This window comes from Hylobates moloch, unplaced genomic scaffold, assembly GCF_009828535.3.
Source record: "Hylobates moloch isolate HMO894 unplaced genomic scaffold, HMol_V3 SCAFFOLD_14, whole genome shotgun sequence".
In the NCBI taxonomy this organism is placed as follows: domain Eukaryota; kingdom Metazoa; phylum Chordata; class Mammalia; order Primates; family Hylobatidae; genus Hylobates; species Hylobates moloch.
The window spans coordinates 26,197,149-26,213,349 of record NW_026652289.1 but is presented as its reverse complement, the minus strand read 5'-3'; the positions used below and the strand labels follow the sequence as shown (position 1 = coordinate 26,213,349).

Below are 16,201 nucleotides of genomic sequence, written 5' to 3'. Positions count from 1 at the left end.
TTTTGGTTATGTCTCTGCCAGGCTTTGGTATCAGGACGATGCTGGCTTCATAAAATGTGTTAGGGAGGATTCCCTCTTTTTCTATCGATTGGAATAGTTTCAGAAGGAATGGTACCAGTTCCTCCTTATACCTCTGGTAGAATTCAGCTGTGAATCCATCAGGTCCTGGACTCTTTTTGGTTGGTGAGCTATTGATTATTGCCACAATTTCAGAACCTGTTATTGGTCTATTCAGAGATTCAACTTCTTCCTGATTTAGTCTTGGAAGGGTGTATTTGTCGAGGAATTTATCCATTTCTTCTAGATTTTCTAGTTTATTTGCATAGAGGTGTTTGTAGTATTCTCTGATGGTAGATTGTATTTCTGTGGGATCGGTGGTGATATCCCCTTTTTATCTACCTCTTAATCAAAGGAACTGCAAAGTCTCATTAAAAAGTGTCATGTATTCAGGGAAAGGTGGGAACATGTGGCATGTATTTATTTATTTATCCATTTGTTTAATGCATTTAACCACAACACATAAAATTTCTAAGCATAAGATAATTTTGTGTAGAATTAATTAACTTTACTAATACAACTGAACTTTTATTATAAACTAAAACTTTAAGTGGAATATAAAGTAGGAAATTAGAAAAGATGAAGCTGGAGAGGTAACAATCCTGAAAAAGAAGGGTTAACTTAACAAGATGTGACATTTTTTGTAGATTATAGTATTTCCCACCGAATTCAGACATGCAGAAATCTCCTGCAGAATAAGCTAGAGATACACACACACACACACACACACACACACACACACACACAGAATTATTTGCTCAAAGACAACAGGGAAAAACAACTTCATACTTTACCCGCTACTCTTAGAGATTTCCAAGATAAATCAACATACTAAATCAATATACTAAAGGTGTCAAAAAGTCCTGCAAAAAAAGGGAAATCTTTATTTTCATAACAAAACAGTTATGCTTATTAAAACAAAGACTTTTTTTTCCTTTTCACCAAATACTAATATTGAAAGGTGAATAATGCTTTTGAGGAGAAAGTAAAATATTTTAATCAGGTTGTTACAGGTAAGATTTTTATTTTAGACAGATTACCCTGGCAGTGGGCTGGATGAAAGATTAAAAAATGATTAAAACCAGCAAGATGAAAAATAGATGACTATTGTGATTATCTAAAAGAGAAAAAAAACAAATTTCCAATCTCTGACATTGATTGCAAGAATAAAGAAAGGACATACAGATTTTAATAAAACATAACTTAGTCATAGATTGGATGTGGGGAGTCAGAAAGAGTAGAATTTTGAATGATAATCAAGTTTCTAGATTGAGAGATTAATGTTATCACTAAGACAAGGAACAGGAATACCTTTGATTTTCTTTTGTCCGCTACACGTGTGTTTTTCCCCACTCTCAGACTCAAGATGAAATATGAAAGGAGATTTAGATTCTGCCCAACTAGAACTCATATTCAAACTAAAAGTAGAAACTAATCAAAGAGTTTGTTGTTTGGGAGCAAGATTAAGAATGAGGTAGGTATGGTGAGAAAGAGAATTTCTTAAAGTCATCTTATAATATTTAGTTTCTTTCCTACACAAGTATTAATATGAATTTTTTTTTTTTAAATGGAGCCTCACTCCGTTGCCCAGGATGGAGTGCAGTGGCGCAATCTCAGCTCACTGCAACCTCTGCCTCCTGGGTACAAGGGATTCTCCTGCCTCATCCTCCTGAGTATCTGGGACTACAGGTGTGTGCCACCACACCTGGCTAATTTTGTATTTTCAGTAGAGACAGAGTTTCACCATGTTGGCCAGGCTGGTCTCGAACTCCTGACCTCGTGATCCTCCTGCCACAGCCTCCTGAAAATTTTCATATAAAAAAAAAAAAATGAAAGGGCTTTCTGTTTCATTCAACCATGACTTTATTAAACATCATTGTAATTAAATACATATTAAATTTTTAGACAATGAATAAGAAATACATTACCTACAAGTTTGCTTATGTCTGGAAATTATTTTAAAACATGTCCAGGTTTATGTAGGAATCTATAGCCAAAGCAATTTTTGTGGCAAATTCTTTAGGATAGATTTGACGATGTGTGACCAAGTAGAGAATAAATACTATATGGGATAAAGTGGATGTGCTATTTTATGTCCTGGATCTGAGAAAACAAATTTTGGAGGGAAAAAAAACATTTTTAAATTTATTGACATAATACACATTTTCCAAGAGTTTACTTCATTGATGTTCCACATTTCAAAGACTAAATGCAAAATGTTTTCTAATGTATAAAATTCATTTAACTGATATAAATTTTTTCATATTAATATCTGTGCAAAAATGCAGTACACATTATTTTATTTGTAGGGAGATCTTCTCTGTTCATTTTTAGGTAATAATGTCAATAATGCCCTAACACCAGGGTTTTGTATTATTTTATATATCAATATCAATATCAATACAAAGGATCTTGACATTATTGACTCACTGGTTTAATAGTTTCTAAAATTACGTATTTCCAGAAATGCACCTTATTGTATACACTATACACATTCATGTGCAGGTCCACATATAGGCATATGTTAATTAGATACAATAACCAGAAACTACTTGCTTGAAGGCAAAAATTTTTATGTCATCCCTTTCTTAAAACAGTTTTCTGATACAACTTTGGGCTTCACTGACAACCTAGAGTTATTCTTTTTTACACAACTGACTAACAAAATGGTTTCAAGTTTATTTAATATATAACCGATAGTAATTCAGAGACTCCTGGGATAAAGCAAATGGAATTCAGTGCAAAAGAATAATATGGTAGATTATTCACTTATAAGTAACAAAAATCAGGATATATGCCTCTGCATTAAAAAAAAAATCAGTTCAATGTCTGATCACGAGGCAATGACATTGCTGGTTTCCATAGCAACCAAATCCTGAGTATTCTTCATTCATCTCTTTTCTACCAGAATCCACCTCATTATGGTAAAAAGAAATTCAGTGTCACATCAATGAAAACTCTAATATTTATAGATCCAAATACATTTTTTCTGTCCAGGGTGACTAAGTAAAGATGCTAAAATCCAGCATTGGCTTGAACAAGAAAAGTTAATTTCAAAGTGAGAAGAACTGAAGCTTTCTTGAATTTTACTTATGTATGCAGCATTTATTATTTGAGCATTCGAGAGAGATGTTTTTTTCATCTACTTTGACAGGCTCAGCTCTTTGGAGAGTTTATTTTATCTCCCCTAGTCAGAAGCTGATTTCCGTGGTACTTCTGCCTCAAACTTAAAAGTCAAAATACAAAAGAACTAGCACACTTATTCTTGTCTAGCAAAGATAAGATTTATTCTGTGTGGTGTAAAAACACCTGACAAACTATCTACTTGACACTGAACTTTCAAAATACTTTCATACCACATTTTTGAGTGGGAAAATATGTTATCGTAATTGACTATGAGTTGTGTTTCCTGTGATTATGTATAAAAATATATACATTTTAGTTATAGCTATATTACATAATTTGACAGCACTGCCATTTTGATTGATCCATTGATGGATTTTTTTATCGCAAGTTGCAAAGTAATTATTTTATTTTAGAAGCACAATTCAAATCTCTCTAGGTTTGTCATATACTAGTCACACAGTTCAAATATATGGTTTTGATGCACTTATCTTGTACAGTGTATCACATTCTGTGCATATTCTATTTCACTGGTGTATTTCCATAGGACTCTCTACAGTTTTTTGCATAACCATTTAAATAATTCTCTTCTCTGATTGTTGATCTAATATCTTTAATCCTCAGAATACTCCAGGTTTCATGCAGGAAACAAGTCTCCTATTCTATGCTGGATCTCAGTACTCAACATAGAGGCTGGCACACAAGAGAGGTCAATACATTTTAATGAATGAAAGAATGAATAATGAGCCAAAAATTTACTTTTTCTATTACTTGTTAATTTTATAACCAAATTCCAATGGCTCTATTATCATTATTGCCTTTAGATTTACAGTGCATAAGCATTGCATTTTGTGTAAAGTCATACGGAAATGGGTATACACAGCTAAATAAGAGTATCCATCATGTTCATGACTTGCTACTGTTTATAGATATAACACAATACATAATATATCGCCAAACTGACGGGCTGGAAGAAAAAATGTAAACTTATGTTGAAATTAACATTTTTAGCAAAGAAAAGAGCAAACCAAGAAACCAAAGTAAAAGAATAATAGAGATCAAAAGTAAACAGCATATTTTCTTCTAGTTTTCTCCCATGAAGGCTAGGAATTTTAAGTCGAGTTCATAATCAACTTTGCATCACGCAATTAGCTGAATAGATATCATAGACAGGTGCTTTGTATGATGCTTAGAGATAATATTAGTCCATTTTCACACTACTATTAAGATGCTACCTGAGCCTGGGTAAGTTATAAAGAAAAGAAGTTTCATTGACTTAGAATTCCGCACGGCTGGGGAGGCCTCAGGTAACTTACAATAATGGCGGAAGACAAAGGGGAAGCAGGTACCTTCTTCACAAGGTTACAGGAGAGAGAGAGCAAGAGAGAAAGAAATTGCCACACTTTAAAACCATCAGCTCTCCTGAGAACTCACTCACTATTGCAAGAACAGCATGGGAGAAACTGCCTCCATGATTCAATCACCTCCCACCAGGTCCCTCCCTTGACACGTGGAGATTACAATTTGAGGTGAGATTTGGGTGGGGACACAGAGCCCAATCATATCAGAGACTATTTATTTATTCAGTATAAAACATCAACTATGTAGCCAGCATTTTTCCAGTTACTTTGCTTACAGCAGTAAATAAACAAACAAATTCTCCATTCTCAAGATTACTTTTTAGTGGGATTAAATACCATAAATCTTAAAACTTTTTAAAGGAAATATACAGAACAATTAGACTAGTAGAGAATAAATGGAATGGGAGAGATTTTATAAAGGGTCATCAGAAAAGCATCACTAATAAGATACAATTTGAGCAGGGAGCTCAGGAGGTAAAGCACTGAAATAGGCAGACATCTAAGGAGAAAGCCCAGACAGAAAAAAATAACAAACAATGATGTGAAAGTATGCTTAGCATGTTAAGGAAATAGTGACAGAGTCCAAGAGCCTGTATGACTTGTATAGAGTGAGGCAAGGGGAGAATATTAGAATATGAGATCACAGATATAATGGGGAATCTAATCATCAAGGCCTTGTAAGTCATGGTTGGAAATTCAGGTTTTGACTCTGAGTGAGAGGAAAGATGTTGGCTGGTTTTGAACAGAGGAGTGATATGTTCTGATTGACAGTTTAATAGGATAATTTTGGCTGCTCTCTGGGAAGTAGGTTTTATGAGGGCAAAGGTGGAAGGGAGACCATCCAACAGGCTATTGCAATAATCCAGTTGAGAGATTATTGTGTTTGGGCTAGGGTGGTAGTAGACCAAAGGTGGAAATGCGTTAGACTCTGGACATATTTTAAAGATAAAATGAAGAGTATTTGCTAATAAATTGGATGTGAGATGTGAAGGAAAAAGTAGAGACAAGAATGAGTCATGGTTCTAGGTCTAGAAAATGAAAGATGAAGTTTCCATTAACTCGTGAGGAAAAAGTAGTAAGTGTGAGGGCCATAGCACACATCTTAAATTTGTTTTTGTTACTGCTAAATTTGAGATGCTCATATATTTAAGTCAAAATGCTAAAGGAGTATTTTTCTATGTTTTATCAAATGATGAGAGGAACAAGGATAGAAGAGTAGAATTCAGAGTTTGAGTTTGGTTTTGGATATAGGATCCTGAATTCTGGGAAGTAAGGAAATGTTGATTTTAGAAAAGTTAAACCCACAGTGGCAAATAAAAAAGGAGCCACAGCTATGCCACACTTCTTCACCCAACATAAATTGATGAAGGGCAGTCATAGGATGAAGATGTGCTGTCACACAGTCATTTATCCAAGAACTGATTGTGAATTTACAAATCTATCATCCATTGTTTTTACTTTTCTTTCTTTTTTTATGGGGGATGGCTGTTAATAATTCATGCATTCAACATACATTCAGGTTCTAATTGCCTGATAGTTACTCAACAATCTGAACCTCTGAATGCAGGAAATTTAACAAGACAGATAGATATGGATTCTCATGAAACTTTTAACTTTCTATTGGAGACTATAGAAAAATAGTCATTATAAATGGCCGTACATTTTATGATAGGAAAAATAAAGTATTAGGAAAGAATCCATAGCATCTATGTACTCCATCTAGGAAAAAAATCTTCCAAAACAAGTAGCTCTTAAATTAAACTTTATCCTCTTATTCCCTTATGATTTTAAAAAATTCTGTCTCTTTTCTTACTCCTTCCAAGCTTATCAAAATTTGAGAACGTAAGAAATCTTATTATCTAAATTGAATTTAAAAGAAATTACAAATGCATCTTTATTATTTTTAATTGCAAACAAAATGTCACTATAGTGTTACCTTGTTCAGCGAGAATTTTCTTACGTTGTTACGGACTGAATGTTTGTGATCCCTTCCCCACTTGCATATGTTGAAACCCTACCCTTCAATGCGATGGTAATAGGAGGTGGGGCCTGCAGGAAGTAATTAGGATCAGATGAGGTCATGAGCTCAGGATCCTCATGAATGGGATTAGTATTCTTATAAGAGTGCTGAGAGAGCTGGTTTTCACCATGTTAGGATGCAGTGAGAAGACCAAGTTTTGTAACCTGAAAGAAGGGTCTCTCCAAAACCTGAACATGCTGGCACCCTGATCCTGGACTTCAAACCTACAGAACTGGAAAAAAAAAATTCTATTGCTTGAAAGCCACATAATCTATGGTATTTTTGTTTATAGAAATGTAAAACAAGACAGAAAACTGGCACTGAGAAGTGAGGGTGCTGCTGTAAAAAATATCCAAGAATGTGGATGTGCTTTTGGACTAGGTATGGCTAGAGGCTGGAAATATTTTAAGGTGCATGCTAAAAGAAGGTCTACATTGCCGTGAAGGAAGGAAGTTTCCTGAATTATAGAAAATTTATATCTCAAAGGGGCAGAGAAAGAATTCAAATTGAAAATTTCCTGAAGTAAAGCTCTCAGGAAAAGGTAATCAGGAGCCTATAGTCATGTTTTTGCTAGAACAAACACTAAATACTTTAGGCAGTTAGGCTTTTTTAGGCAGGCGCGTTAAGGAGTATATGGTCATTCTAAAGGAATGAGCTTGGGCCAATAGAAGTCATCCTAGAGTTTGGTCAAGTCTGTTAATGCAGGGTGGGGAGAATGAGTGTGGACAATTATTTATGCTGAGAATTTTGTGGTTCTCATGGATCGTTTTTGAGAGAATTGACTTCATTACAATATTGAATTTTCTCATGCATGAACATGGAATACGTATTTATATAATTGTTCTTTGATTTTACTTAGTTACAGGGTTTTTTTTAGTTTTTAGCATACTGTTTGTGAACTTATCTTACTAAATGTAACTTTATACATTTTGTTTCATTGCCATTTTGTTTCAATTTCTAATTTTTTGTTTCTAATATATTAGCAATAAAGTTGGTTATTTTATTCTAACCTAATATCCATTTACTATGGAATCTTGGTAAACTTAATTTTTAGTTCTTATACCTTTTTGGTTAAATACCTTTGGATTTTCTATATGCATAACCAGGTTATTTCTGAATTATGATAGTTCTAATTTGTTTTTACTCCGTAAGCTTTTTATTTTCATTTCTTTCCTTATAGTACTGAATCAGACCCAATGCATAATATTGCCTAAAAGTAATAAGGATGGAAAATCTTGACTTGTTCTCAAACTTAGGGGAAAAGCATTCAGTCTTTTATGGTTAAAAATGATCTCAGCTCTGGAGCTTTTCATATAAGTTTTTCCCAGGTTGAGCATGTTCCCTTCTACTTTTAGTTTGCTAAGAACTTTTTTCATGAAAGAATCTATAAAATAATCTTATGGCTTTTCACATTAATTTGTTCAAATGATTATTCAAAAAACTGAATATTTTAAAATGTTAAACCAACGTTGCCTTCCTGGAATAAACTCTACATTATCATGATGCATTATTCTTTTTAAATTACTAGACTTGAATTGCTATTGTTTTAAATAAAGAACTAGTAATCTCTGTGTAACTGTTTTTGAGTGTGACATTTGTTTTCTTGTGAACTTAGAAGGGAAATTACACCATTGGTTCTCTTGGGTCTCTGGCTTGCAGACAACTAATCATGAGACGTTTCAGCCTCCAAAATTGCATGAGCAAGATCTTTATAGTTAGTCTCTCTATCTAATATATATATATATATATATATTTGTTTGCATTTGAGTTTAATGAGTTTAAGTCTAGACCCTTTAAGTCTAGACCTTATATTTTATGATGTTTAGACGCAGAATTCTACCATTTAAAATTTTGTTTCTCCACAGTATTCCCTACTGTGCCCTTCACACTGACGTATGAACTCAAGACAGACCCACTTCTCTGCAGAAGAATGTCCTAATGTCAAGTAAATAAGTATTCTCTATTTTATATATATATATGTATATATATATATATATATATATATATATATATATATTAGAAGGCTATGATTGGACCCCCAATGGAAATCCAATATCCACCAAAAATATTTATGTAATAGAAAAATTTTAAAAGTGACATTTGACTTTTCCATTATATATTTAAGAATACATTATGATGTTTTGATATACATATATAGTTAACTGATTACAAAAGTCAAGTAAATTAACCTATCATCTCACATAGTTACCTTTCTCTTCTTTTGTGTGGTGAGAATATTTAAAATCTATTCTCTTAGCAAATTAACAGTATGTAATACAATATTATTAACTGTAGTCCTCACACTGTACATTAGATCTCTATGGAGTGATGGATATCTTTATGGGGTGGTGATTTTATTTCTTTTGTTTGTATAACCAGAGTAACCAGAAAAAGGATTGCTGGGTCATATAGTAGTTCTACTTTAAATTTATTTATAGAAACCTCCATATAATGGCAACATGAATCTACATTTCCAGCAACAACATACATGAATTCTTTTTACTGCATACCCTCACTGACATTTGTTATCCCTTGTCTTTTTTTATAGTAGTCATTCTAAAAAGTGTGAGGAGATATCTTAGTGTGGCTTTTGGTTTGCATTTCTCTGTTGAATCCCTGATGTTGAACATCTTTTCATGTATCTGTTTGCCATTTCTATGTCTTCAGAGAAAAGTCCCTTCAGATTGTTTGCCTTTGGTTATATGCTGTGGAGCTGTGTGTGTTACTTACACTTTTTGGACATTAACCCCTTATCTGATATATGGTTTACAAGTATCTTCTCTTACTCTGTGGGCTGCCTTTTTGCTTTGTTGATTATTTCCTTTGCTGTAAAAAAAACTGTTTAGTTTGATGTAGTCTAACTTGTTTACTCTTGCTTTGTTGCCTGTGCTTTTAGGGTCATTTGGGGATCAAAAATCATTGCCAAAGGCAACATCAAGGAGCTTTTTTCCTATGTTTTCTTCTAGGAATTTTAAGGTTTCAAGTTTTAGGTTTATATCTTTAATCCATTTTGAGTTAATTTTTGTGTATGGATAAGATAAGTGTTCAGTTCCATTCTTTTGCATGTAGATATCCAGTTTTTCCAACACAATTTTTCAATAAGAGATGTTTTCATCCATTGTGTCTTTATTGAAGTGGCTTTATTGAAGATTAACTGACCATATACACTTGAGTTTGTTCCTGGGCTCCCTATTCTGTTTCATTGTTCTATGTATTTGTTTTTATGCCAGTGCCACACTGTTTTTATTACTATTGTTTTGTGGTATAATTTAAAATCATAATGTGTGATGCTTCCAACTGTTTCTTTATCAAGATAACTGACTTTGTGCCTTTACAATATAGATTATCTAACTTAACTCTAACTTGCTATAAACGTACCAATTAGTCAATCTTCAAGGTCTTAATAATGTGGTTTAAATTATCACACCTCCATTTCTACAAAAACATAAGTATGACATTACATTGATGAAATTCTTCTCCAAGGAGGTTCACTTGCCACACTCATTCAAGACATACAAAATACTCAAAATGGATCTAACAAAAAAGACATTAACCATTGTCCCATTGTCAATAAATACCTATTTACCCTCTCAACACCACTTAACATTGTAAATGCTAACAGGGTCAACAGGTATTTCTTGATGATGGGACAATTGTTTATCTTTTTTTTCCAATTGATTTTGTGCCTCTACAACAGAAGTTATATCAATTAACTCCTAACGAGTGCTAAGATGTACCAATTGACATTCAGTGGATACTGAGATTCAAATTACCAGAGTCAATAAATATTTATATACTCTCTTGGTGCATGTGTGACATCATCAGCCTTGACTTGTGAATTAATTTTGAGTAGCAGGAATTGATCCTGCCTCATGAGTATAGCCACAAGGTACACTGTGAAGTGTCTGAATTGCTGTATTCCTTTAAAGAGCATTGAAGTTTGTTTTTGTGTGCAATGAATTTATTTGCTTACCAGTGTAACCATTTGGAAGCTTTGTGCCATGCTTTGTTTTATTGTTTCAATAAAACTTTATATAGTTTTGCACTTCTACCAAGGTGGTACCCTTCTAGTTTCTCTATTAAATGCCCTGGATAAACCATAAGGCTGGAGCTCAAATATCTACATGCTCTCTGTAACCTTTGGGAATTACTCAACTCATAGTTTCCCCGTCATTTTTGCCTGACCTTATAGAATTTCACCAGAGAACTTAGTGTTCAACAAAGATACAAGAGGACCTCTATGAAGATATCTGAAACATTTTCTGGGTACATTTAATCTTTCCAGAACTTCTTCCTCCAACGTTCATACACTACAGCCTTCCTAAACTTTTGTTTCTGTCATCTCAACTAAATATATTAGTAGACTCTCTCTGAGATCACTGTTTTAGTCTAAGGCCATACCATCCAAATGTGCCTGATCTCATCTGAGAACGTTGTTTTGTGCTCCAGGAGCCAAAAATGTGTCTGCAGGCAGACATCTGAGAAAGCTGTAGTGCCTTCCAAACTCATTTCCTTCTCTTGAGGTTCACAGAACGAACCTTGTTATCTACAGACTGAAACCTATTACTTTATATATTTTGTTTTGATGTTTTGTTTGTTTGTTTGCATTTGAGTTTAATGAGTTTAAGTCTAGACCCTATATTTTATGGTGTTCAGAAGCAGAAATCTACCATCTTAAATTTTGTTTTTCCACAGTATTCCCTACTGTGCCCTTCATAGTGACGTATGAACTCAAGACAGGCCCACTTCTCTGCAGAAGAATGTCCTAATATCAAGTAAATAAGTATTCTCTGAACAGAGCTTGGAAAGGAGTTTGGGAAAGAGCTAAGCTGTATCAGAATCACTCAAATAGGAATTTAAAATATTGCTAACAATGTAAACAATATATGTAAGCCTAACAAATTCAATTAACAAGTATTGGATGTGTCCTTGTGCCAAAAATACTATAAAGACAACGAGCAAAGTAATGGTGAAATACCATCTGGTTTACACACACACACACACACACACAAACATACACACACACGCGTATATAAACTGAATTTTACATATTACAAAAAAAATCCAGGATTATAAAAGTTTCAGCTACTGCTTTTAAATTGATTTTGTTTTGCATTTAAAAACAAGAACTAAAAAAGAATATAAAAATGGAGGGGAGGGGAGGCAGACACATGCTAAGTGAAACGAAAATGTTGCCAGACCCTTTTCTCAGCAATTCTTTCATCTGGATCAGTAGATGCAATCTGAATAGGAAAACAGCTTTCATTTGCCAGTTATTTTCATCACCTAGCTATTGGTATAAATTATTTAACAATTCAGTTGTGTGCATGCCGAGCATGGTGTATAAACTAGTCTGCCTGATTCATATTTGTGAAGTGTATGCCATGCATTTGAGGTTGTTGCAAAATAATATTTCAAAAGTTCAATATGCACATTAAAATAAACTCAACTCATAGGAAAAGTGTGCAAATATTTGACATCATTAAAATCTCTGTAGTTACTGTTTTTAAGAATAAAATGTTACATATTATATTATATGTATAATTTTAAATTACAGGCATGCTTTATTTTATTGCAGTTTACTTTATTGTATTTATCAGATACTGTGTTTTTTACAAATCCAACGTTTGTGACAACCATGCATCAAGCAAGTTGAAGAGCACCATTTTTCCAATGGCATGTGCTTACTTCATGTCTCTCTGCCACGTTTTGCTATGTATTGCAATATTTTGAACTTTTTCATTACTATTATGTCTTTTATGGTGATCTGTGATCAGTGATCTTAGCTCTTCGTAATGTAAGTTTTGGGGAGCCGTGAACTATGCTCATATAAGATGGCAAATTTAACTTATAAATGCTGTGTGTGTTTTGACTTCTCCAGTAATTGACTGTTTCCCTGTCTCTTTCCCTCTCCTCAGAACTCCCAATTCCATGAGGCACAACAATATTAAAATTAGATCAATTAATGACCCTACATCGGTCTCCAAGTGTTCAAGGGAAAGGAAGAGTCATACATCTCTCACTCTAAATCAAAAGCTAGAAATGACTGAAGCTTAGTGAGGAAGGCATGCCAAAAACTTAGAGAGGCCAAAAGCTATGCCTTTTGTGTCAAACAGCCAAGTTGTAAATGCAAAGAAAAATTTCTCAAAAGAAAATAAATGTGCTAATGTAGTGAACACAGAAATAGTAAAATAAAAAAATAGCTTTATTGTTGATATGCAAAATTAGATTTAGGTGTCTGGATAGGAGATTAAACCAGCCACAACATTCCCATAAACTCAAACCTAATCTGGAGAAAGACCCTAACTCTCTTCAATTCTGTGTGTTCCAGAGAGGTGAGAAAGCTTCAGAAGAAAGGTTGGAAGCTAGCAGAGGCTGGTTCTTAAATTTTAAGAAAATAAATGATTTCTATAATATAAAGTATAAGATGAATTAGCAAATGCTGGTATAGAAGCTCTCCAGCAAGTTATCCAAGCAATCTAGCTAAGATCTTTGATGATGGCAGCTACACCAACAACAGATATTTAATGTGGACAAAACAGCCTTCTATGGGAAGAAGATGCCATCTAGGACTTTCTAGCTTATCTAAAAGATAAGTCGATGCCTGGATTTAATGCTTAAAAAAACAGACTGACTCTTTAGTTAGAGGCTAATTCAGCCAATGCTCATTTACCATTCTGAAAAATCCTAGGGCCCTTAGGAATTATGCTAAAATATGCTCTGCCTGTGTTTATTAAATAGAATAAAGCCTGATGACAGTACATTTGTTTACAACATGATTTACTAATTATTGTAAGCCCATTGTTGAGGCCTACTGCTCAGAAAAAAAATATTCCTTTCAAAATATTACTGCGCACTGACCATGTACCTGGTCACCCAAAAACTGTGATGGAGATGTACAAGGAGATTAATTTTGTTTTCATGCCTACTAATAAAACCTCCATTCTACAGCACATGGATTGAGAAATAATGTCAGATTTCAAGTCTTTAAGTATAAAATTGTTTAAAACTTAATTTTTAAAAATTCTTTTAACTTTTAAGTTCAGGGTTAAGTACAGGTTTGTAACATAGCTAAACTTATGTCATAGGAGCTTGTTGTACAGATTATTTCGTCACCCACGTATAAAGCCTACCCATTAGTTACTTTTCCTGATCCCTTTCCGCCTCCCAGCTTCCACTCTCTGAAAGGCCCAAATGTATGTTGTTCCCCTCCCTCTCTGTGTCCATGTGTTCTCATCATTTAGGCTCCCACTTATAAGTAAGACCATGCAGTATTTGGTTTTTCATTCCTTTGTTAGTTTGCTAAGGATAATGGTATCCAGCTCCATCCATGTCCCTGCAAAGGACATGATCTCATTCTTTTTTATGGCTATGTAGTATTCCATGGTGTATATGTCTTATTATTTAAAGAACACATTTTGTAATGCTATAGCTGCCATAGACAGTGATTCTTTTAATGGATCTGAGCCAAGTAAATGTAAAGCCTTCTGGAAAAAATTCACCATTCTAGGTGTTATTAATAACATCCATGATTCATGAAAGGAGGTCCAAATATCAATATTAATAGGAATTTGGAAGAAGTTGATTCCAAACCTCATGAATGTCTTTGAAGGGTTCAAGACTTCAGAGGAGGAAGCAACTGCAGATGTGGTAAAAATAGCAAGAGAACTAGAATTAGACATAGAGCCAGGGCTGGCACAGTGGCTCACACCTGTAATCCCAGCACTTTGGGAGACGGAGATGGGCTGATCACTTGCAGTAAGGAGTTCAAGACTAGCCTGGGCAACATAGTAAGACAAAAAATATAAAAACTATCCACACGTGGTGGCACACACCTGTAATTCCAGTTGCTCAGGGGGGCTGAGGTGGGAGAATCACTTGAACCCAGGAGGCAGAGGTTGCAGTGACCAGAGATTGCACCATTGCACTCCAGCCTGGGCGAATATGTTTGGCGTGATGTTGAGGCATCTTAAGTAACAGTGAACATTGATCACGTCAATACATTTTTAAAATATTTCTACCAGTAGCAGTGATAAAGATGAACTGAGAATGGAGAAGGAGATGTAACTAGGAGCTGAAAGCCCGGAATGGAAAGATCAATTGGAAGATCAATATAGTAAGTCCAGCAAGAAATCAATAATCTTAACCAAAGCAATGGCACTGGGGAAAGAAAACTAAAAAGATTTCAGAAATATTTAAAAGGAAGAATGCAAAAAAAGGGTTACTACAATGAAATAAATATAAGAAATAAGCCAGGAAAAGTAAAAGCCACATGACTTGTCATGTCATAAAATCAATTTACCAGATTTCAAAGTCGTGCCTAATATTAAGTACAATTTGAATGTGTCCTTTTCTTTCCCCTATTTTTTTATCCAGCTAAATCTCATTCACAATTTGGGTCTTAGTGCAAACATTACATCTAAATGGAAGTTTTGTTTAAATACAATGGCCTGTATTAGGTCCACATTTATTTGTTTCCATATTACCTTTCTCCAACTATAATCATAGTATTATATATATTTTTCAATTTTGTTGTTCTTCACTGGAATATAAGATCCATGAATAAAGGGTCTTCGTCTAGATCAATCACTTAGACCCCCCCTAGTTGCTAACATGGCAATTTAAGCAGTATAATTGTGATAAATATTTATAAAGAAAATAACTAATAAACTAAGAAATTAGAAAAAACAATCCTGAATATTGTAGATGTGTAAATGCTATGAATTATGCTTTTAAATGTAAGAGGCATAATCTACATTTCCTGTGACTTAAATCTGAATAATAAATTCCTGCAACTTATACCTTGGGGACAATCCTAAAAGGACATCTTGGACTGCTATGGCCATGATATATGTGATTTCTTTAATCATGTCTCCCCTGTGAGTTATATTACTTGCTTTAAAGAGTGTGGGGGCAGCCATTTTGCTTCTCAGAGCAGTTCAAGTGTTAGTTTTGATATGTAGCTTAGTCCTTAGCTATCTTTAAGATCATTTTTCTTCACATATGCAGCTATAACCTTTGAGAATTTTGAGTGTTTCTAATCTAATGTTCCTTGAATTAGAGAGGTGAGAGCTGAATGAGAAGTATTCAAGGAGAAAGATGCTTACCATAATATGATTCTTAGTTCAAAAATTCATTCATCCATAGCTTTAAAAAGACCCAAGACACTGACCTTGAGGTCAGGGGAACAAGTCACATTTTATTGAGAAGGACGATTTGAGCCTATAAAAATGTTCTGTAGTTCATCATTTCTCTTTAAAGAAATAATAGCTTTAAAGTGTAGTAACTGTGGACCCAAAGGAAACATTTTTTTGGATCATTTTACCATAACATTTGTTAAAAGGCCCAGAGAGTAATGGAAAGTAGGTAGCCCCCCCTCCCCATATCTGTCTATTGAATAGATAGGCAAACCTAGCCGCCTTCTTTATGTAGCAAATCATTATAAGTCTGATCAGCTTTCACTGGCATAACTGCTAAGAAATATGGTCTATTTCTTTCTTTGTAGCTTTGAAGCCACAAAGGAATTTTATTTCTTGATCAATTTTAACTATGTTAATAAGACAAAATAAGCAAAGTAACAATGTTATAAATTTATTTTGAAAGTGTTAAGTAAGATATCCAGATATTTAGATATTTAAAA

At 34.0% G+C, this 16,201-nt stretch overlaps 1 long non-coding RNA gene across 1 annotated transcript in view; it reads left to right on the top strand.

Moving 5' to 3' along the window:
* LOC131381191 (uncharacterized) overlaps window positions 1-16,201 on the top strand; it is a 92,938-nt gene that overhangs the window by 31,857 nt on the left and 44,880 nt on the right. The window contains exon 3 of the long non-coding RNA XR_009209748.1: window positions 8,427-8,506. This is a non-coding gene — a long non-coding RNA (uncharacterized LOC131381191). The remainder of the gene's footprint in view (window positions 1-8,426; window positions 8,507-16,201) is intronic.